We start from the raw sequence: 23,198 nt of genomic DNA, 5'->3' as shown, positions 1-23,198 counted from the left end.
TATACCACTTTGTCTGACTAGATCCCTCTATATCTAGAATATCATCACCTCATTCAAAATAGGAACATATCTTAGACATTTCTGTCAAACAGAGTGATTACTTCTTAAGTTTGTGACAGCATGAAGAGAATTTCTCAAGTTACTTGACAACTACTGTTTAATTACACAAGAATGAGGGTATTCAAAATAAACAGATTTGGGGTGTGAATAAAGCCACAAGTACCCACCACAGTGCATTATCAAAATTGGACCTCTTGGGGATCATGATATTGAAATCAAACAAACATTGAAAGTAAGCCTTACAGTTTAGAAGGTTGGGGGCATTTTGAAGGCCCAATTCAGACAGATCCATGTGGGACATCTTAAAAGCCCATTTCAACCAGAAATAGAATGGTGGGCCATTTTGAAGGCTCATAGTAATATGAATATTTGGGCATTCTTGGAGGTTCATCTCAGTAAGAAGTAATGTTGAGCACACTTTTAACATCTGTATCAGCAAATGTTTGGGCATTTTAAAGGTTACTTTAGACAGATCCATGTGGGGTATTTTGAAGGCTCAAATTAACAAAATGAAAATGATGGGGCATGTTGAAAGCCCATTTCAATCAGAATCAAGAATATTGACTCATTTTGAACATTTGTATTAGCAAATGATGGGGCATGCTGAAAGTCCTTTTAATCAGAATCAGGAATGTTGGTGCATTTGGAACGTCTATATCAACAAATGTTAGGGCATGTTGAAGACCCATATCATCTTAGGGAAAGATCATTGACTTGAGCAAATATTTCCAATGAGACAGAAAGATATGAAGAATAAAAATGGTGAAACAGTGACAGTCGAGCTGATTATACACAATTGCTTCGTTCATCAGGCAGTTACATTATGATCATGATGTTGAATAAATATCTACTCAGCAAGTATGGTTTCAAATACCCAATCTTCTTAACCATGTGTCACATGACAACGTGTTCTTTGTTAAGTTACATCACGGTTGCATGGATAAAGATGGTCCCCAGGCAGACTACTCGATCCATGGTTCAGTTCCTCAAAAACTCGACTTTGAATTTTGTATTTTGTGTATCAGTGATGATTGGAAATATTTCTTTGAGATTCCTGACAATTAGTTTCAATCATGTTGTTGAGGCTACAAAATCGTTTTCACATCAGTTTTGCTTACTTGATGACATTAAAGAGGGAGGCTTGACTTATGCATATTACCCTTATTCCCGTTGTTACTGGAGTTATCATTGCCAGTCAGGATGAACTGAGTTTTAATCTATTGGGTTTTATCATGTGCGTTTCATCCACAGTAATAAGAATTCCATGGACCTCTTTCTGTACATGGCTCCTATAGTTGATGTGTTTCTACTTCCTAAAACATTCATTATGGAAGAAAACGTGATCGATATCATACTTGCCCTTGCTCAAGATGATATCAAGATCAGTTGGTATCTCTTATTCAAGTCGGCACTAGCATATTTTGTGAATTTGACCAACTTTTTGGTCATGAAACACGCCAACATCTCACTTGTATTCCCATTGAGTTTTGATCTCAAGTGGTCTTGTGACATCATACAAAAGCTTTGAACACTATGAAAGAGCTTCCCTGACCAGAAATCTGTGCAGAAGCCATAGGAAAGAATGAATGTGTTATCAAATGTTTTACGAACATCTGTGCAGAAACCACAGGAAATGATGAATGTGTTGTCAAATATTTTATGAACCTCTGGACAGAAACCACAGGAAAGAATGAACGTGTTGTCAAATGTTTTACGAACCAGTGATTATAATGCTGAACCAATGTTGAGATCATATGATGTTTCCATTTATTGATCCAAGATGAAGTTTGTATTCTTCAACCTCAAGGTTAGAAGTGAGATATGATGAAGATTTCTTTCCACAGAAGGGAAGCTGAAAATTTTAACAACAATAAACTGGTGGATCCAACAAAGATTGAACAATAGGTTGTTGTTAAACATCTTAACATGATATGGTCCAAGTTGTCTTATTCGAGATTTAATTAGATGTGGAGACATGAAAGGAATTAGGATAAGTCCTCCTTATGATGTGTTTCAAGAGTCAAATCAGAACAGACTCTACTCTCTTACTTAATCTCTGCTGAGTTTGACATATCTATATCTACATTCTTCAAAAATGATAGATATATTCTTGAAAGATGATAGATTCTCTTTTCAAAGATAAAAGTCTTATTGGATTTCTACACAAGTCCAGACGAAGAAAGCTGATGTTATCAAAGACCAAAAATGGGGCATCAAGGTCATAATTCTGATTACGGCAAGAGTTCCACAAATGAAACATTTCTTCTGAGACTTTCATGAAACAAAGAAGACACAAAGATACAAGTTGATCAAATGGTTCTTCAGCTTTATGGCATAGGTTGCTACACTGATATCCAGAGGTAACCCTGGAAATAAATGATCAAGTGAAGGAAGACCAAGTTCACCACTTTGAAGTCAAATGAAGATTGTATCAACATTCATGCATTCATAAGAACATCATTTGCACAATAAACAATGCATTACATTGATACATTTGATTACAATCAAACATAAATTTTTACAGATCTTCGTATGAAAAAGAAGATTCATGATGTAAAATACCTTCCAAGAAGAATGTAGAATTCAAAACCTCAAATACAAAAATCACGCAAACATCGGAAGAATAGATGGACGCAATCCACAGAAGAAGTATTATTTTAAAATGGGGCATGTTACCCAATCAACAAGTTATTTCAATGAGAAAATGATTTCCAAAGTTTCTCATTTAATCTTTTCTGAAAATGAAATTGTTGAATAGTAAGAAAACGATTTCCAAAGTTTCTTACTTAGTAAACTATTAAGCCCTTCAGTGCATGATGTTTTCAAAGCCTCCAGGTCATCCATAAGACCTACAGTGCAGGATGTTTTCAAAAAGCCTTCGAGAGCTTTTTGATGTTTTCAAAGCCTTCGGTCATCTGTAAGCCCTTCAGTGCATGATGTTTTCAAAACATTCGGGTCATCTGTAAGCCCTTCAGTGCATGATGTTTTCAAAGCCTTTAGGTCATCTGTAAGCCCTTCAGTGCATGATGTTTTCAAAGCCTTTGGGTCATCTGTAAGTCCTTCAATGCATGATGTTTTCAAAACCTTCGGGTAATCTGTAAGCCCTTCAGTGCATGATGTTTTCAAAACTTTCGGGTCATCTGTAAGCCCTTCAGTGCATGATGTTTTCAAAGTCTTCGGGTCATCTGTAAGCCCTTCAGTGCATGATGTTTTCAAAACCTTCGGGTCATCTGTAAGCCCTTCAGTGCATGATGTTTTCAAAACCTTCGGGTCATCTGTAAGACCTACAGTGCAAGATGATAAGACCTTAGGGTCATTCATAAGACCTCTGGGTAGAATGTTTTCAACATTTTCATCTTACTCAAAAGAAGCCAAATGAAAAATTATTGTCTTTTTCGTCTTTGCTCTATTCTTGTTAACATAAGAATGAGCAAGAGGGGCAGCTGTAAACACTAATTTTTCATTCTATTTTTATTATTATTTTTATTTTACTATTATTATTATTATTATTATTATTATTATATATATATATATATTATATATTATTATTATTAAATAAAATTTACATGCCCAAATATTAAATCCCAAGGCCCAATTACAAGACCCAAATGTGTAACCCTAATCCCAATTAGGGTTTACATCCCAACCGTCGCCGCCTCAGCTTCCAGCTGCCGCTGCCGACGTTTCCATTGCCAGGTGACCCAACCAAATGTTGTCGACGCCTTACTGCCACGATACCACCATCGCCGAAGTCTCCAGAAAGTCAGATGGCCACCCACGTCGACGCTATAGTGAGTCACCACATAGTTTGGTGACTCACTGAATCTCTTCTCTTTACCCGGATCGAAGGGAACACCCGAGTGGCTATAAAGCCATCATCGACCACTTGAAAAAAAGAGAAAGAAGGCAGAACCCAGAGGACGACGACAGCCAACAATCGACGAGGGAGAGCAAGAACCCGAGAGAAAAGCAACAACAAACCACCAAGAACCATTCGAACCAATATACACAAAAATGAGAGAAATAGAGAAATAAAAAGAGGAAAAGAGACTTACCGAGAAGACTACGCGATCGTCGGAGCCACCATACACCGCCGTAAAACCGAAAGGTCGAAGGTAAAGAAAGTTAGATCTACTTCGATTTAAAGGGTTTTAGTCTAAAATAAGTTTGAATTCGGGTTTAGGAAAACAAAAGCTTTTATTTGGGAAAATTTTGTAAAGTCTGACCACCGTGGGTGGTGGCCGATGGGGGTTTCCAGCACTGGAGTAGGGCGGTCGACCGATGATTATGGTCCCTCTGGATAGAGGATTTTAGAGAGAGGGAGAGAGATTTATTTCATCTCCCTCTTCTAGAGAGAGAAAAGAAATGGAAAAATGAGATAAAAATGGCCTTATGGCCGGTTTAAAGGGGTATTTATACCCTCACCAAAACGATGACATTTCAGAGGTTTTAGAGAGAGGGAGAGAGATTTATTTCATCTCCCTCTTCTAGAGAGAGAAAAGAAATGGAAAAATGAGATAAAAATGGCCTTATGGCCGGTTTAAAGGGGTATTTATACCCTCACCAAAACGATGACATTTCAGTGAGGGGTGTTTGTGTAAATTCCCACAAGGGTAAAACCGTTTCCACAGTCCTCTGAGTTCTGTAAGTTTGTAATTTGGTCACTAAATCAAGTCTCAGCATATTTTAATTTTGTCTCTTTATTTTATTTTATTACACTTTAGTCCTTACCAATATTTATAAATATTTAGGATAAATAACCTATTTAGCCCTTATTAATTTTAATAAATTTTATTTTAATCCAGAAATAATTAATTAAAGATAAATTCAAATTAGGTCTGTGAATTTTAATAGCTTATATTTAAATTATATTGTTTTAATTATGTTTATTATAGTCACTAAATTAATAATAAGGTAAAATAACATGTTTAGCCACTATAATTTTAAATAGCTAATTATGAATTAGGGTATTTAATTTTATTATGTTATAATTTAGTCATTAATTTCAAATACTTTCATTTATCTTACAAGTTTTATTACTTTTTATATTTTAATACTATAGTTTTATTTATTTTATTCATAGTTATTTATATTTTATTTTAATTTATATTTTATATATTTAATTATTATTGTATTATAATTATGTAGTCATATAACATATATAATAAATTTATTTACTTATTTTGTTATATAACTATTTATAAATTTAATTTTATATAAATTACTTTTAAGAAAATAATCATATTTTAATATTTATTTTTTAATATTAAGAAATGGTTGTCTTAAAGCACCTAAGTCATTTTCTGAATTCTTAAATAATAAATATCTTATTTTTATAAATATATATATATATTAATTTATTTAATTATTTTTAGATAATTTTATTAATATTATTTATTTTTTAATATTAAGAAATGGCTGTCTTAAGCGCCTATAATCCTTTTCTCATATTTCTAAGTAATAAAATTATTTATAAAATAAAAATATATATTTATATTTCTTAAATTATTAATAAATTTGAAATAACATGATTATGAATTAAATATATTTTTCAATTTTTAAATTTCTAATAATAGAGACATTTATAATTAATGAGTACCAATTTTGGCCGTTGTGGGGGTGTTAATCCTTCCCCAAATGTAATCGACCACGAATCCCTTTTTGTTATTAAAAAGAACGAATTTTTGGTTAAAACGCAGACCATTTTATCTTTTAACTGATGTTTTCTTAAAAACTATTTTAAAAGATAATTTTTAGGTATTTGACCTACCTAACCCAAAAAGGTCAATGGCGACTCCCAAAATATTTTTTACTAAAATTATTTATTTATTCATTTTAATTTTCCCGCCAAGTAAAAATTTTGTGCCTGGGCGAAAACTGGTTACGACAACATTGTTAGAGAACAATGTATTGGATTGACCTACCTTGAGCATATGTCTTGGATTATTATGTGACAGTCATAATATTGCTCATGGTGATAACTATATCTATGATCCTCATACTTGAGATCAATACTATCCCAACATATATTGTTGTATGTTTTTTATGTAGTTAAACAAGCTCCGTAACTGGTTACTCTATAAAGACTGTTATTGAATATATCTCAATATATATAGTGGGTGTGTATGATTAAGATAGGATTTGTCCTTCGTACATAATAGGAAATATATCACATGCCACTTGATTGAGTGAGACTAGAAACGCATGGCAATGCTCGAATAAGTTGATATGAGATATCAAAAACTATTTGTTAATTAAAGTCTACTCTAGATATAAAGGACATAAGGATGTAATACATAAAAGAGCTAATCACCAAGATGATATGTCGAATCATATTTTCTTGTAACTTAGGTGACAATGATATATTGCTAGATGTCACTCATTGTATGTAATATTAGAATTGTTCTAATAATTACTGCTAACGTTACAAGAACCTATAAGGTCACACCCTAGGATTGAAATGAGCAAGGATGTACAATTATTGTACGTTACTGAAATATATCTAGAGTTAATATATGTATGTTTGATTACATATGTTTTAATAATCCCAAATATTTAATTTCAATTAATTAAATAAATATTTAATTAATTTTAAATAATAATAAAAACCCTAATATGATTAGGGTAACTCGGATATGAAATGATGTGTTAGGTCTAACAGCTATTTTTTGGTACACACATAATCTTTAGCAGTTTTTCTCAAAAAATGTTTTGGGGAAAACAAATATTGCTCTCAATCAGGTGAACTGAGTAGAGGCCGAGACATGATTTCGTAGAGGCTTACGATTCGATCCGATTGACACCACCATCGGTCGCTGTTGTCCTTGCTATTTTTCAAGGAACCTGCTGTAAGTATTCCCATCTCTTCCTCCCGATTTCGATTTTACGTACTTGGATCGCTGGTGAGACCGGCGAGTTTTATTTTTGTTGCATCATGGGGTGCACCAACGGTCCTAACAGTGGTATCAGAGCCACTTGTACAATCCGAATTAGGGTTAAATTCTTGGTTAATGTGATATGTATGAGATACATGTTCTAGTTTTATCATTTTTGGCAAATATGTATGATATCATTGTTCGATTCGATAACAACAACGATAAATATATATTAACTTGTTAATCTGTTTTTACAACCTATGTGTTGCAATAAGGATTTTACGAAATCCATATGTCAATTGTAGACATGATGATCCGTGAGTGTGAGATAGTAGATCGCGTTTGGTAGTGGAACAATGGTTGTTCCGATATAGAAAACCTTCGAGATTAAAAATCCCAAAAACACGATTCTGTTGATAAGTGTTATCAAATCGTGAGGTTTTTCTAGAGAAATGGAAGTATTGTTTTTCAAAAAATAAATCCCACCGGCTATACCGCGACATGTATATATATGATATGTTTGTTTTGCATGGTGTTTAACATGCATGGTTATAGCCCTTGTTCAATTTTACAATGGTTTAATTTGAAATACGGTTTGCGAGCTGTGCCTTTTCTATATCTCAGTTGCATCAAATGATAAAATAAGAATTAATATTGATGAGATCAATAAGGGCCTAATATTATAATGAACAATGATGATATAATTACACAAATCCCTATTTATAATCTAAGTTAACTTAACCGTCCAATATTTACTCTCGTTAAGGCTTCGATCGATATTGTGTAGGCTTTTCCAAAGCATTGGCACATAAATCTATCGTTGTTAAATGTGAAGAATAAGCAAGTGATATTCACTGGTTGAGATATTGGTAATAACTTAGTTAGGTTATTCTAATAGGATTAGAAACTTTGAGGTTAAATATTTGGATAAGTCATGAGATGACTTGAACAAGAGTTGTTCACCAAAAGGAGGAGTTACATGAGATGTAACTAGTAAAGTGTTACTTACCTAAATAATCATTATCCTAAAAGAAAAGCCAAAGTTGAATTAGGAAATTGATGTATTATGGATCCTCAACCACTAGAAAAAATTTTGTTGAATTTTTTTGAAATTAAAACAAAGAGGGTTTTTAATTTTGAATAAAATAGTGGGAGTAATTTGTAAATAAAGACCTATTATAAATTTAATTTGGTAATTTACTTACTTTAATATTTCCATTGTTGTAGATTTAATGGAAAACAACACTTTATCACTGCGATCACTCCTTGAGAAGGATAAACTTAATGGAATAAACTTCCTTGACTGGTTTCGTAATTTGAGAATCGTTCTCAAACAGGAAAGGAATGAATATGTCATTGAAGAACATGTTCCTGATGTGCCGGCAACTAATGCTTTAAGAGTTAACAAAGAAAAATTCAAGAAACATATGGATGATATGTTAGATGTTAGATGTCTAATGCTTGCCACCATGACTCCTGAGCTTCAGAAGCAACAAGAGGACATGGTTGCATATGAGATGATTCAAAATCTCAAAGAAATATATGAAGGGAAAGCACGTCAAGAGAGATATGAGACCTCTAAAGCTCTATTTCAATGCAAAATGGCATAGGGAACTCCTGTAGGAGCTCATGTCATCAAGATGATGAGCTATATCCAAACGTTGGAAAAGTTGGGATTTCCTCTCAAAGATGAGTTAGCTACCGATGTTATCCTGCAATCATTGTCTGATAGCTTTAGCCAATTTGTCCTTAATTTCAACATGAATGAAATTAACAAGACTTTTCCATAGTTACTTGGCATGTTACGAACTGTTGAAAGTAACATGAAAGAGGTTAGACCTAAGCCCATTCTGATGGTCCACAAGGACAAAGGAAAGGGAAACAAAGAGTTAGTGGAAAAGTCTAAAGGAAATGGTAAGGCCAAATCAAAAGGAAAAAATGCATTAAAACCCAAAGGGGGAGTTAGCAAGGAAGGAAAATGTTTCCATTGCGATAAGACCAGACACTGGAAGAGAAACTGCCTTGTTTACCTTGAAGAGTTCAAGAAGGAAAAAGCAAACGGAACATTTGTTTCAGGTATTTATGTTATTGATGTTAATTTGTCAACATCTACTTCTTAGGTATTAAATACCGATTGTGGTTCTCATATTTATACTTTCGTACAGGGACTGCAAAAGAGAAGGAATCTGGCTAAAGGAGACGTAGACCTACGAGTGGGAAATGGAGCAAGAGTTGTTGCATTAGCTATAGGGACATATGATTTATCTTTGCCTAGTGGACTTGATTTAAATTTAGAGGATTGTTATTTGTGCCTAGTTTGACTAAGAACATTATTTCTATTTCTTGTTTGGACAAGATTGGTTTTGAGATTATTATTAAGAATAATTATTGTTCTTTTTATCTCGATAGTGTTTTTTAAGGTTCGACACAATTGGTTAATGGTCTATATTTTGGATCAAGAAACACCATTTATAACATAAATACTAAGAGATCAAAAACAAATGACTCAAATCAAACTTATCTTTGGCATTATCGTTTAGGCCATATAAGTGAGAAACACATATCAAAACTCCATAAAGATGGATTCTTAGATTCATTTGTTTTCGAACAATATGATTTATGCGAATCTTGCTTGTTGGGAAAAATGACTAGAGCTCCTTTTATTAGTAAAGGTGAGCTAGTAAGTGATTTATTGGGGTTAATACATAGTGATGTATGTCGACCGATGAATAAACAAGCCAGAGGTGGATTCCATTACTTCATTACTTTCACCGATGACTTCAGTCGATATGGGTTTATTTATCTTATGCGCCATAAATTTGAAGCCCTTGAAAAGTTTAAGGAATTTAAAAATGAAGTACAAAATCAACTAGGCAAGAGTATTAAGGCACTTCTATCAGATCAAGGTGTAGAATACTTAAGCATAAAGTTTGATGAACTCCTAAAAGAATGTGGGATTTTCTCACAACTTACACCACCTGGTACACCACAGTGTAATGGAGTTTCTGAAAGAAGGAATCGAACACTGTTAGATATGGTTCGATCGATGATGAGTCGCAGTGATCTTCTGACTTCTTTTTGGGGACATGCACTTGAAACAACTGCTTTCACACAATATCGTGTTCTATCTAAATCGGTTCAAAAGAAACCATACGAGATATGGACTAGAAAGCATCTTAGTATGTCTTTTATGAAGATTTAGGGTTGTGAAGCTTATGTAAAACATCAAATGTCTACAAAGCTCGAACCTAAATCTCATAAGTGTATATTTGTTGGATATCCTAAAGAAACTAAGGGATACTATTTCTTCAGCCCTAATGAGAACAAAGTGTTTGTTGCTTGAACAAGAGTTTTTCGCGAAAGAGAATTTCTCTCAAATAAAGGAAATGGTAGAAATATTGAACTAGGAGAAGTTCAAGAACAAAACATCAATGAACCTGAAGTTGAGCATGTTTCACAAGTTGTTGAAGAACAATTAACCAATTTAGAAACACAACCACTACTCATATCCAAAAAAGAACGTCGTGCACCTGAAAGATTTGAATATCTCGTTACTGCACATAGAGATGTTCTTCTTATGGATCAAGATGAGCCCAGGACTTATCAAAAGGCAGTGTCTATCCCAGATAATGAGAAATGGCTTGAAGACATGAGATCTGAGATGGATTCCATGTCAGTAAACCATGTGTGGACTTTGGTTGAACCACCTAAAGGGGTCAAACCTATAGGGTATAAATGGGTTTTTAAGAAGAAAACTAACATGTATGGTAATGTACAAACATACAAGGGGTGATTAGTCTCTAAAGGTTTTCGACAAGTTCATGGTGTAGACTATGATGAAACATTCTCCCTTGTAGCTATGTTTAAGTCCATCCGGATCTTTCTCGAAATAGGTACATTCCATGATTATGAAATCTAGCAAATGGACTTCAAACCTGCTTTCCTTAATGGAAAAGTTGAAGAGGGTGTGTATATGACACAACCAAAATGTTTTTTCACTTTAGGAAATACGAGAAAGGTTTGTAAGCTACAAAGGTCTATTTATGGACTAAAGTAAGCTTCTCGAAGCTAGAATCTTCATTTCAATGATGCAATCAAAGAATTTGGTTTTATCAGAAATGAAGATGAGCCTTGTGTTTATAAGAAGGCTAGTGGGAGCATTATTTCTTTCCTAATCTTGTATGTAGACGACATACTCAGTATAGGAAATGATATACCTACTTTACAGTCTATTAAGACTTGGTTAGGTTGTTGTTTCTCTATAAAAGATTTAGGTGAGGCAGCATATATCCTAGGAGTTAAGATCCATAGAGATAGATCAAGACGACTTCTAGGTCTGAGTCAAAGTACATATATAGACAAAGTGCTGAAAAGGTTCAGTATGGAAGAATCCAAGAAAGGATTTTTGCCTATGAGACATGGCATTTCTCTTTCGAAGGAAATGTGTCCTTCAACTCCACAATAAAGAGAATGGATGAATAAGATTCCATATGCTTCGTCTATTGGTTTTATAATGTATGTCATGATATGTACTCGACCAGATGTATCATATGCTCTAAGCATGACGAGTCGGTATTAAGCAAACCCTGGTGAAAATCACTAGGTTGCGGTTAAAAATGTCCTTAAGTACTTAAGAAGAACTAAGGATAAATTTCTTGTCTATGGAGGGGAAGAACAACTTAGTATAAAAGGTTATACTGATGCTAGCTTCCAAACTGACATGGATGACTCACGATCATAATCGAGTTTTGTGTTTTGTCTTAATAGAGGTGCGGTGAGCTGGAAAAGTTCGAAGAAAAACACAGTAACTGATTCTACAACAGAGACTGAATACATTACAACTACTAAAGTAGCAAATAAGGTTGTTTGGATCAAGAAGTTCATATCGAAATTAGGGGTTGTTCTCAGCATATCATATATTATAGAACTCCGTTGTGACAATAATGGATCTATTGCACAAGAAAAGGAACCCAGATCTCATCAACGATCCAAATATATTCTTAGGTGCTTTCATCTCATTTGAGAGATCATAGATCGAGGAGATGTGGAAATATGTAGAGTACACACAAATGAAAACATTGATGATCCCTTGACAAAGCCTTTTACACAGTAGAGGCATGATCGTCACACTCAGTCACTCAGTATTAGATATGTGAGTGATTGGTCTTAGTGCTAGTGGGAGATTGTTAGAGTATGCCCAAAGACCAATCATATGATGATTGTAATAATACTTTCATTTACCGATTTTATTGAATAAAGAAATTGTCGCTATTATTTTCAGTTATATATATATGTGTTTAACATAAACTGGAAGAAAAAAAGTCCATATAATGACATAATTGTTATTATTAAAAGATCCCTAGTCAAGTATTGTTATGGACATGGATAATAATAATACACTTAAGACTAACATGTTATTGATTGATGACAACGAGTTGTCATTGACATGGAGATGTCAAAATTGATACATGTTTACATTGTTATAGAACAATGTATTGGATTGACCCACCATGAGCTTATGTCTTGGATTATTTGTGACAGTCATAACATTGTTCATGGTGATAACTATATGTATGATCCTCAGACTTGAGATCAATATTATCCCAACATATATTGTTGTATGTTTTGATGCAGTTAAACAAGCTTCGTAACTAGTTGCTCTATAAAGACTGTTATTGAATATATCTCAATATATGTAGTGGGTGTGTATGATTAAGATAGGATTTTTCCTTCCTACTTAATAGGAAATATATCACAGGCCACTTGATTGAGTGAGACTAAAAACGCATGGTCATGCTCGAATAAGTTGATATAAGATATCACAAACTATTAGTTAATTAAAGTCTACTCTAGATATCAAGAAAACAATATATGGTCTATACAAGTGTGACTATTCCAAGACTTGTTCCTATTCTAGATATAAATGACATAAGGATGTAATACATAAAAGAGTTAATCACCAAGATGATATGTCGAATCATATTTTCTTGTAACTTAGGTGACAATGATATATTACTAGATGTCACACATTGTATGTAATATTATAATTGTTCTAATAATTACTGCTAACATTACAAGAACCTATTCCCTAATGATTAGGGTAACTCGGATATAAAAGGATGTGTTAGGTTTAACAGTCATTTTTTTGTTACACATATAATCTTCAGTCGTTTTTCTCAAAAACGGTTTTGGGAAAACAAATATATTGCTCTCAATCGGGTGAACTGAGTAGAGGCCGAGATGTGATTTCATAGAGGCTTACGATTCGAACTGATCAACACCTCCATCATCCATTGTTGTCATTGCTGTTTTTCAAGGAACCCACTATAAGTATTCGTATCACAACCTCCCGATTTTGGTTTTACGTACTTGGATCACTGGTGAGACCGTCGAGTTTTGTTTATGTTGTGTCGTGGGGTGCGTCGACGGTCCCAACAGTATTTATCAGGTAGAGAGCAATGAAACTTCTATAAATTGATTAAATTAAGAAATAAGATCCCTATAAAAGGGTTTGATAGCTGAAAGATTCATCAATTATTCGAGATAATTTATCAAGATCATATAGTATTCTGATATTTTTCGGAGGCACTAAGTAATCAGAAAGGTATTTGGAATCTCTGGTATCAGAGTTACTTATGATTTCATATATGACACGAGTGCTTTAATTATTTAGGAAATCAGGGGTAATTTGGACATTAGGTTCTTGGAGGATTTTTAGTAATTTGATCCAATAAGGGAGAAACGATGATTCATGGTATTTATGATTCATGTCGATTTATCAATATATTGAGTTAACTTGAACTGAACAAATCCGATTATGGTGATACCTATCAACCGGTCAAATCGATGCACTTCAAGGGTGTTCACACTTTAATACTAACAACTCTTGTCGAACTGATCATCTTCAAAATCATCGTTGAATGGATATTAGGGAGACAAGCATGCATTCATTCATTATATGACTTGGGGTTATCTTAGGTCATTTAAACTCTAGGGTTTTTTGGTCATTTTATAGTTTAAGGGTATTCAATCATTTTCTTCATTCAAAGGTACGAATCATTCTAGCAATTTATTTATCAGGTAGTTTAGTCCAAAGGTCACTAAATATAAATCTTTTACCATCTTGAAGGTTAGAACCTATACATCTAGGTTTGTGCCTTTAGGTCCTCTAACTTTCATAATTTGAAACCTTAAGTTAGAAAAAAGCCTTCATTTACTTTTAGTTTAATTAGGATGAATAAATTTTTTTTGATTGAATTTTATTTATAAATCTAAGATAATGTTCACTTATTAGGGAATTAATGTTATATATCCCGCAAGTATGCTCAGGGGGCGACTACTGGTGATTCCTGAAATAGGTCGACATCCTTTTCAAAGACTGCATCATGTTTTCTAAAAACGAGGCAATATTCGGTTATTAGACACAATAGTTGATCTCCCCCATTTACGCTTGGGAGCGAATACTATCGGTCTCGATAAACGAATACCCTTTTCAACTTTGCATCCGTAATGATTTTCAAATTAAATAAAGATCGAACAAAAAATTTCTAATTTTAAATATAGGGTAATCAACTAGGTACCAATTTTTGGGTGCTTGTGGGGGTGCTAATCCTTCCCCACGCGTAACTGACTCCCGAACCCGATTTCTGGATTTTCGCAGACCTTAAAACTTGGTATTTTAATAAAAATAAAATATTTTATTAAAATCACCCGGTTTTTATGGTGTCCCAATCACACTTTAAATGATTAGTGGTGACTCCTAACATTTCAATAAATCTTTTCAAAGAGAAAATCCCCAAGTCGATAGCGGTCTCACCCCGCCCGAGCGAAAAACGGTGTCGATACTGGGGACGTTTTGTTTTTTTAAACAAATTGAGAGTCGAGCCACGAGTTAGGTACCCTATATTTATGATTTTGGAAATTACGAGTTTCATCTTATTTAATTTACGGTTCATTATGTTATTTCAAAAGGAAATTAGATTTTCTCTTTGGTTAATGCTTACACTTCCGTGAAATTATTTAAGATTGTTGCATGTCATAGCTCTAAACCCGAGCTCAATTTACCTAAATAGGGAGAAATTTCACACCTCATGAGGAGCATTGGGTTTCCTTGTGTGGTTCTGATAAAGTATCTCTGGAAAGCATCCTAAGTTGCCTATCATGGTATCAGTTTCGAGATACGTTTTTAGTGGTGTGATCCCTTGAGTTGAACCCGATTCGTAAGTCTGTAATGGGCCAGAATCAGGGTTAACCTTAGTAGGTTATAAAAATTGCTCGGAACCTTTGCTAGAACCCCGCCACATGTACATAATTTAGTAGACCTACCCATTAGAGCCATGTGGATAGCCTAGGAGAACTAGAACTCATGCGGTAAGGATTATTAATTTTCTCTGTATGCTTTATTTTTTCAGTCTCAACTTTGAGTCATATTTAATTATTTTTGCTAAGATTACATTTCTTTGACTAATCATTTCAACTAACTTGATTATTTGTATCTTGTTTCTACTAACATTGATTTTCTTTTGTCTGGTCTTGTTGCATTTTTGCATGAACTTTGACATATAATTCAAAGGTATTGATCCCTTAAATAACTGATCTTTTAGAAGGTTCTTGAAAAACAATGCCACAACAATGCCTTTCACTGGGATCAGTAGAATTTTAAAGATGCTCTACATAGATCGAGAAGCGCCAAGAGATAGTCTACCTACCAAGGAGACGAGCCAGACATCTGCCTACTGAGGTAACAAGTTGGACTCGATACGATTCGACGTTGAAGCTAATAGTTGAAGATCATGAACCAGCTCGAAAGACTTTTGGAAGTATGGAGATGAAGTAAAAGCTTTGAAGATGATACAATACCCAAATACTTGCAGGAGCTATACAACTTACAGATGGAGTAGATTTTCACTTCCCCAATGTACCAAGACATTGTCAATTTTTCAAGAATTGTTCAAGGAACAATTAATTTTGGGATCAATTCTTTGTTGCATTTGCATCTCGCATTTTGCACTCTCATTTTTTGCATCTTTATTTTTGTATTTGCATTACACATTCATATTTTGTTTGGTTCAAACCTTTTCTACATGTATTCAATCATGAAAATTTGGGAATAATTCGTGGAACATTCCGTGACATAAATTCTATAAAAAAAACAAATTGGAGCTTATTTGGTCTTCCTAGGAAAAGATAAAAGCCATGAATGGGATTTTAGCACGAGTTGGTAAAATTGAGAAACTCCAAGACCAACTTGTTAAGACTCAACAAGAGATGATTGATCAGGCAAAGAAGTTTTAGGGTGAATCAAGAGAGCATATGTCTAAATTGATACACATGGTGATTGTCTTGATTCATGGAGAGAAACCACTAGAGGAACCTACTATAAAGACCTTGAATGAGACTCTGAACGTTAATGGTAAGGATAATGTGACATCAACACATGATCAAGGACTTGTTAAAGAACATGGTAATTTAAGTCAGTTGCAAGATTTGGATGTGGCCCTAGGGGGCATTGTTGAATTAGTGGTTAATGAAGAATTAGTGAAATGAGAAACTTTCCTTTTAAGAAAGAAGCTTCACTCAAAGAAGAGGCATAGAAGGAGATCGAATGCTGGCCAAGAAGAAAGAAGAAGAGCCAAAATCCCATGGTTCAATGCTTTAGCCCCTCGTAACCATCAAATCAGGGTCACCAAATTCTATCTCTAAAGGCAACGCAAGGTAGTCTTCTATCAGGGGAGTGGATGATAGTAAAAAGAAATCACATAGTTTTCAGTCCCCTCTTTTCCATTTTTCATACGAAAATGGCATTCTGAATGCTTAAATCGAGCTGATTGCACTACATTATGCCCAGCCAGAGTGGCCTCCGACGAACGAGAAATGGTCTTATAAGGAGGTTCCTTAGATAAACCATATTGAATCCTAAGGATGTTCAACTAACATTTCTAGCAACCTTGAAGGAAAATTACAAGATCCTTTCGAGCAAGCAATTCAGAGATCCAGGCAGAGAAGCAAAAAGTCAAATTCAATGCCCAAGCATTTATTTCCCAACAGAGATTAATGCAGTCAAGTCCCATAAGGGTTACATAGCGCAAGATAATGAGAAAAGAAATCCAAACAAGAAGTTTTCAGTGGATGTAGTCTGAGACTGGCCCATAGGATTAAGAACGAATTGGTCAGATGAAAACTTTAAAGCATCTCAGATGCCTATATCAAATTTTCTGATGACAAGTAGGCATTTCAAAGAGTGAAAAATACTCCACCAATCATTGAATCAACTATTTTTCAAAACCCAACCAAGACTATCATCTTGAAAGAAAATTGTTTTGGATCAAAATTTGGGTTTCAAAACCAAACAGACTATCAATCTGAAAGAAAATTGTTTTGGATCAAAATTTGGGCCCAATTCCCAACAAGGGAAGAAAGAGCTAAACAAGAAAAAAGATAAAGAGATCAACCTGAAAAAAGGTGATAATCTTTGGGGGCATATGAAGAATACTATCCAGTTTGGGAAAGTCAATGTTGAACCACATTTTATGGAAGCAACTGATGAAGAAAAGAAGAAAAAAATATCAAAAGTTACGTGTCAGTGAAATGCCCAAAGATGCAGAGGTTGGAAAATTCGTACTGAAATTTGACCATGTTTCCCTAAAGGAGAACTGAACGAGTGGACTACAGAGGATCTCCTTGTAGTTTTTAGATGAAATTTAGAGTAATACTCGAAATTAACACTTATGTTTTTGCCCGCGAGCATTAAGTAATCTTTTGTGAAGGGTTGCTATGTTAATCTTACTTTGTTTGCAATTGAATATACTTTCCTTCATTTCTCAAGTGGCAATCATTTTATACATTTTCATATTCTTTATCATTCTTTACATTCTTTAATTTCTTATTTTATTCTTTCATTCGTTCCATACAAATAACTATCACTTCTCGAATGTATATATTCCTTCCAAATTTTCTTTACAGGTGCCCCAATCATTCATAGCATGAATGTTTCTGAATTTTAATCATTAGATAAATTTTGAGCGAGCTCTGTTTAGTAGAGCTCTATGAGTGCAAAAATGAGTAAGAGTGGGATATTTTTGACAAAGTATTGAGGCTGGGGAAAAATGAGGATGAACATATCTCATCTCACCATGGAGAAATAGCGATTTTGAATGAAGAAGAGATAATAGGGATTATTTTGTCAACCATCGTAACATATAATTGCGTTATTCTTGTGATTTCCCATGTATTAATGTTCGCAAGCTAAAACGTCCCACATATATTCCCATTAAGCTTTGAACATTACTTTTTAGGGAGCTTCACTGGTTGAAAAATCCAGACAGAAGCCTCAGGAAAGAATAAATGCCTTGTTTAGTGCTTTGAAAAGGAGCAATTATAGGGTTGAGCCAATACTACGTTAATGTGGCACTTCTATCAGCACTAATTTCACCCAAGTGGAAGGTTGTGTTCTGCTTACATCAAGGTTAAAAGTGAAAAATTATGAGGATTTCTTACCACGGAATGGGCAATGGAATTTTAACAACAAAAACTGGTGAACCCAACTAAGATTGAACGTTGGGATGCTGTTAATTTCTTGGCACGACGTGATACAAGTAGACTTGTTTAAGATCTGATTAAATGTGGAGACATGAATGGAATTTGGATAGGCCCTCCCTTTGATATGTTTCAAGAGACAAATCAAAACATATGTTGATTTCCCGTTGTTAGAATGGATAAAATGTTTGAGGACATCCAATCTAAATTTCCTGGAATTCCATAGCTAATATTTTGTGTTTTACCTAGACATTTTTATGAACACAGTCACCTAAGCTTGAAATGATAGATTCTCTATTCAAAAAAGTGTATGATAAGGAGGATAAGGGTATCATTAGGGAGGTTCTCTTAGACTTCTATACAAGTTAAGAAAGAGGAATCCTGATCGAATAATCATATTTAGGGGGAAGATCAATGGGTCTCAGTTCAATCAGGCTTTGAAAAAAAATTGAATTAAGTCATTGAGGCTTGCAAATTTCTTGATTAGAGTTGGAACCATGAGTTTGTGGTCATCGTTGCATAAAAAATCCATCCTGCCAAGTTTTTCCAGCAGGAATCTCCTGACAATGTCTCACATGGTGCTCTTATAGACAACAAAATATGTCATCCATAAAACAATAACTTCTATCTTTTGGCTCATACGGGAATGATTAGAACCACGAGGTCTACCCGTTATCATGTTTTATTAGAGCAGATTGGGTTTTTGGCTGATGATCTCTAGAAACCACTTCATTCTCTGTCATATGTGTACCAAAAGGAGCACCACCGTCATCTTTATCATTGATTTTATTTTCTATGCCCACTTGGAAACTTTACAGTGGGGGCAATTTATGAAGCTTGAGGATGCCTCTAAGACATCATCGAGTTATGGTGGTGTTACTATTCCCGAAGCCATTGTCGTCCTTCAGCTTTCCAGATTGAAGGAAAATGCCAGTTGCTCTATGTTCTTCTGTTAAAAAAGAGCCACTATTAAACCATCATTTTGCGTAGACTTGTGTAACTCAAGACTTATTTAAGTTATCTTCGAAGTAGACGTGTGTTCGGACCTTTTTAGGGTTTTGCTAATGTTATTGATAGACATGAATAGTTGTTGATTAGTCATAGCCTTCTTCTCTAGTGGCTTGCTTTTGGCTTCATCATGTGAAATGGCTATTATGTATTCTTTTGTTTTGAAGATGAGAAAAGAAAAAAGACAAAAAGTAGAAAAAGAAAAAGAAAGAAATAAGAAATAAGAAATAAGAAAAATAAGAAAAATAAGAAAAAAAAGAAAAAAAAGAAGAAAATAGAAAAAAGAAGAAAAGAGAAAATTTTTGAAAGGGGGTTCAAGACAAAAATCCACAAAAATCGTCTTGAAACCAAAGGAATGATTTGAGTTTAAAACCTGAAAAGTCGGCTCAAATATATTTTGATATTAGGCATCTGGCAAATAAAACCCTCTAAAGTATCTGGTACTTTGGGATGAGTTTCACGTCTGCAAACATTTTGGCTATTTTCGAAAGTCCTAGAGATGCAAGCTCACCACTACGCTTCAAGGTTGTATTCAGTTGATTGATTTATAAGAGCATGATATTTCAAAAGGATCTTCACATCTACATACATTTTGACAACCTTTGAGATCTTCTAAACAGAAGCTTATCTCAGTGCTCCAAATTATATCAAGTCAACTGGTTCAGGAATATTAATGCTAATAATGCTTGAGGCATTTAACTTTATTTCTTGATTTTATCCTTTCCGTGATTGATATGACTTTGTAAAAATTCCAATTTTTTCATGTCAATCCCGATTTTCATTTATAAGCATCTTATAAGTAGATTAATATAGTACAAAAGAAAGCAAAAGATTTATTGGTATTACTTTGAACTAATCTTTAAATACAGGGAGTCCAAAGTAGACTAAAACATTGACACTCGTGAAAGAGTGTATATATGAGTTGAATTCATAAGAATAGCTATTCAATCCCCATCAAAGACATTTTTCAAGTTGTTTGATAATGGGAAAATAAACAAGATGATAGCTCAAGAAGCTGATGAGGCTTATAAAATGCAATGGCAAGGGAGACATTCTCAAATCCTTTGAACAATAAAATCTGACAGATTAGGAGACTCAAGAATGAATCTTTTCACACTTCTTTGTGACATTATCAATAATTGATCACGAAGCAGACAATTTCCTTAAAAAGAAAGGGGCATGGTTATTTTGATATTTTTCTGAATAAGATTCAAGGCACTAATGTATCAGGCATATAGATCAACCTTTTGAAGGACCTTGAAAATAAGAAATATTTTCCATAATTGAAGTCGGCATTGACGTCGAAAGCTTCATGAGAAGCCAATGACAGTTTTTATCTGGCTGACAAGATGTAATTTTTGAGGGATGATGCGAGAGTAAGACCATTTAGATTTGAAGTTCTGGCATTCAAATAAATATGAGACATGAAAGTACCCACCTTGGGGCCTGGAAACCCAAATCATGTTAGGATAACAAGAGTCAAACCAAGAATGTATTGAGAATAAACCTCACTGCTTAGAGTATCAGGGGCAGAATATGGAGACAAGAAAAGCTTACTTGGAGAAACAAACCATCCATGCATCAATTAACAGAAAAAGTCTTGAAGAAACAGCTCTGATAGAACAATTGGGTCAGAGATAAAAGGTGTCAATATCATATAATGACCACAAAAAGAATTAGAGAGAGCATTATTTCTAAGATTTTCATGAAGAAACAAAAACAAGAGGAGAGAAAAGACAAGTTGACACGAGCTGATTAGAATGCTCTTCCAAAAAAGGAGATATCTTGCTTGAATTGGAAAATTTTCCGCTCTAATGTTGGAGTAGGCTCAAGTCGAGATTGGCTAAATGAAGGAAGACCGAGTTCTCCACTTTGAAGCCAAAAATGAAATAAAATAACATTTCTGCATCAACGGAAACATTATTTGTATAGGAAAAATGCATTACATTTAGACACATTTAATCGCATTTATGCCTTCATAAATAAATGTTTAATCCTTTACAGATCTCCCAAAGAAAGAAAAGGATTTGTGACATCGAGAAGAGAAAATCACAATACAAATATCAAATAAAGGAAATCAAGTTTGGAGTGGCAGAGTCCCAAGAGAAGAGGAGCCAATTCCACAAAAATCATCACTTGGAATAATTCCAAAGTTAGCAAAGATTTCACAATTCCATGTTGAAGAAGAATATTTCAACAAAGAATCAGTTCACATCTTTATTATGAAAGAAGTAGATCTCAACAAAATTCTAAGACCTTTTAATAAACCAATCAAAATTTCCAGTAGGGAGTTCATAATGAGAAGAACTCATCCGACGAGTGAGATGAAGTTCATAATGGGAAGAACTTGCTCAACCTTGCATCAACATTTCCAGCGGGGAGTTCATAATGAGAAGAACTCATCCAACGAGGGAGAAGAAGTTTATTATGAGAAGAACTTGTTCAACTTTGCATCAACATTTCCAGTGGGGAGTTCATAATGAGAAGACTCATCCAACGAGGGAGAAGAAGTTCATAATGAGCAGAACTTGTTCAACCTTGCATCAACATTTCCAGTAGGGAGTTCATAATGAGAAGAACTCATCCAACGAGTGAGAAAAAGTTCATAATGAGAAGAACTCATCCAACGAGTGAGAAAAAGTTCATAACGAGAAGAACTTGTTCAACCTTGCATCAACATTTCCAGCAAGGAGTTCATAATGAGAAAAACTCATCCGACGAGAGAGAAAAAGTTCATAATGATAAGAACTTGTTCAACCTTAGCTTATTTCCATCACAGAAGGGGGTGGATCAACATTTCCAATGGAGGGGTTCGTAATGGGAATAACTCACCTGACGAGAGAGAAAAAGTTCATAATGAGAATAACTTGTTCAACCTTGGTTTTATTTCATCGTAGAAGAGGGGATTGACATTCCCAGCGAAGAGTTCATAATGAGAAGAACTCGCATCTAGAAGAACAGTGATTGGGCCGAAAAAAATGGTCTTTTTTATTTGCTTCATTCACGTTCCACAACAATGAGAAGAGAGGGGCAACTGTAATCACCATTTTTTTCAGATTATATTATATTAATATTATTATTATTATCATAAATATTATTACCAAGCCCAAATTAGAACCTTAACTTAAATCTATCATAACCCTAAACCCACTTCAGATGTCACGTTACCACTACCAGAGAAGAGATCCTAGCCGCGTTGATCAACCACCATCATAATCTCGGCAACAGCAGGAAAAAAGAGAAGAAAATCAATATCAAATCCAACAAACCCCAGAAAATCTGGGGCATTAAAATGTAACACATCACACACAGAGTTCAATAGTAGATCTATGAATATTTTTTATTATTCTAGGCCTATGTAATTCTCGATTATAAAAACCGAACCAAATTTAACAAGTGGGGATCTTTTTCCTCTCATTTTTCAGAAGAAATACAACAGTTTTTTTAAGGTAGATTTTTTCTTTGTTGTTCTATTTTTCTTTTCGAAATAAAAGCAAACAAAACAAAAAAACACACACACACACACACATATATATATATATATATAAACAACGTTTGTTTATAGTAAATAGATAAAGAAAAGGGGAAGAGGTTGAGTATTTACCTAGGGAAGGGAAAAGAGACTGAACCACAGTGGTTAGAATGAGAGGAAACCTAAGCATCGAAGCGTTTTCAGGGTATTTTTTAGCGATTTTTAGGGTTTTAGCCTCAAATAGAGGC

Source organism: Hibiscus syriacus, unplaced genomic scaffold, assembly GCF_006381635.1.
Source record: "Hibiscus syriacus cultivar Baekdansim isolate YM2019G1 unplaced genomic scaffold, ASM638163v2 tig00111330_pilon, whole genome shotgun sequence".
In the NCBI taxonomy this organism is placed as follows: Eukaryota; Viridiplantae; Streptophyta; class Magnoliopsida; order Malvales; family Malvaceae; genus Hibiscus; species Hibiscus syriacus.
The sequence above is the reverse complement of the archived record's forward strand: the minus strand, read 5'-3'. Positions refer to the sequence as shown.